This window comes from Amblyraja radiata, unplaced genomic scaffold (assembly GCF_010909765.2).
Source record: "Amblyraja radiata isolate CabotCenter1 unplaced genomic scaffold, sAmbRad1.1.pri scaffold_969_ctg1, whole genome shotgun sequence".
In the NCBI taxonomy this organism is placed as follows: Eukaryota; Metazoa; Chordata; class Chondrichthyes; order Rajiformes; family Rajidae; genus Amblyraja; species Amblyraja radiata.
This window is the reverse complement of record NW_022630964.1, coordinates 2,387-4,442: the sequence shown is the minus strand read 5'-3', so window position 1 is coordinate 4,442 and position 2,056 is coordinate 2,387. Positions and strand designations below refer to the sequence as shown.

At 46.9% G+C, this 2,056-nt stretch overlaps 1 long non-coding RNA gene across 1 annotated transcript; it reads left to right on the top strand.

Moving 5' to 3' along the window:
• Window positions 1–552: 552 nt before the first annotated feature.
• On the top strand, window positions 553–1,626 carry LOC116970510. Its single transcript, XR_004411166.1, has 3 exons — window positions 553–865; window positions 1,180–1,181; window positions 1,611–1,626. It is a non-coding gene; the product is annotated as an uncharacterized LOC116970510 (long non-coding RNA).
• Window positions 1,627–2,056: the final 430 nt, after the last annotated feature.

The window sequence follows — 2,056 nt, the reverse complement described above, 5'->3', positions numbered from 1 at the left end:
TGTATATTCACCCAGTGGCAGCACCGGAGTACCCACAGCGGTGAGCGTCCCTTCCCCTGCCCGTCCTGTGGTAAGGGCTTCACCCGCCTTGGCCACCTGCTGGAGCACCAGCGAGTCCACACCGGCCAGCTCCCCTTCACCTGCCCGCTCTGTGGCAAGCCCTTTGCCCGCTCCTCCAGCCTGCTGGCACACCGCGACATGGATAGGCGCTGTTTCGGTAGACACAAAATGCTGGACGAAGCGGGTAACGTTTCAGGCCAAGACCCTCTTCAGTCTCGACCCAAAACGTCACCCGTTCCTTCTCTCCAGAGATGCTCCCTGTCCCGTCCCGCTGAGTTACTCCATTTTGTGTCCTTTTATGTAAACAAGTATCTGCAGTTCCTTGTTTTTAAATAATTCTGGTTAACTATCTCTGCACCTTCCCCAAAGCCTCCACATCAGTGCTGTAATGGAGTAACCAGAATGGTCCCCCCCCCCGACCTCCCCCCCGCCCACCTCCTGATCAAGTCCTGGAGTCTGTCTCGACCCCATCTCTTTTTTCCAGCTTTCTCCCCTGACTCCATCAGTCCAAAGAAGGGTCCAGACCCGACACGTCGCCTGTCCATTCTGCTCCAAAGTGCCAGTAGAACTCAGCAGGTCAGCGACCCGTGGTGGGAAATGGGTGGAGAAGTGTTCCTAATGGAAGCCCATCTTGGCCCTGTCAAGGAGCAGACGATCAACAGTACCAGCATCGTCTCATTCATACTGTCCCCAAGTGAAAATGTAAAAGTGAGCCAAGCTGCTCACACCCGACTGCTCACAGTACCAGCCGGCTGCCACTGGCCCAAAAACTTAAATGCATTTAAAGTGTTTTATTTCAAAGAAAGTCTTGACGCATTTGTGCCTTACTTAACAAATAAAGCAAGTTTTTTGTGACCTGACCGTGTTCTTCGTAATTCTTCATAATTCATATTGTGCTATCAATAATGAATGAAAATGCCAACTATCTCCAGAAATGATAAGAAATTATTCTCACCTCCATGGATATCTGTAGCCGTAGGGCAGTCGGACACCTCCCTACTACTTCAAAGATAGTTCCTGCACTTGGCAATATCTTTGGCCGCTGATGTAATTTATTTGTTCAATGGATTTGATTATATTAGGAGGTATTTCCTTTCCCATGTGGATCTTTCCTCTGAGGAGTTTCTATAGCAACATATAATCATATAACCATATAACAATTACAGCACGGAAACATGCCCACTCTTGCCTTTATGACTAGACTGATGATTTGTACTGCAAGGTATGACTGACAAATAATGGATTAGCTGTACAAAATAGATCCATTGATGCAATTGGGGTCAAATCCTAGTGATCACTGTCACCTTTTTCTAATGCAGCCGTCACCAATGTTGCAGAAGAAAATAGGCAATTATTATACACACTGTGCACATAATACTTTTTTTACAGCAATCATTATTACTTTTTGTTTCAGGCTAATCTTCATCAATCCTCACTTTTTTAAGCCCTTTCAGCCTTTAATGATGGACATTGCTTTGGTAGAAATGCTGGAGGAACTCAGTGAGTGAGGCAGAATCTCTGGAGAGAAGGAATGGTTGACGGTCGGGTAGAGTCTGAAGAAGGATCCCAATCCGAAACATCACCCATTCCTTCTCTCCAGAGATGCTGCCTGTCCAGCTGACTTACTCCAGCATTTTGTGTCTATCCATCTATCACTTGCCTGTCTTTGCCTTGTCCCGATCCAACACATCCTATTCACGTTCTCCAGTGATGCTGTTTGACCCACTGAGTTGCTCTAGTACTTTGAGTCATTTCTAGTTACAAACCAGCCACACTGGGCAGGTCACATCATTAATCTGCCTGACACCAGCCTCCCAAAACTGACACTACTCCCAGCTTTAGCAGGGGAAGAGATTACTGGGAGTACAGAGGGAAAGATTGAAGGATGTGCTCCAAGTCACCTTGAAGAAAAGCAACATCCTCCACAGACTATTCTAGTAAATCGCTAGCCATCAGCACTCAGAGTGAAGGAGGATTGAGAACCGGCTGAATACCA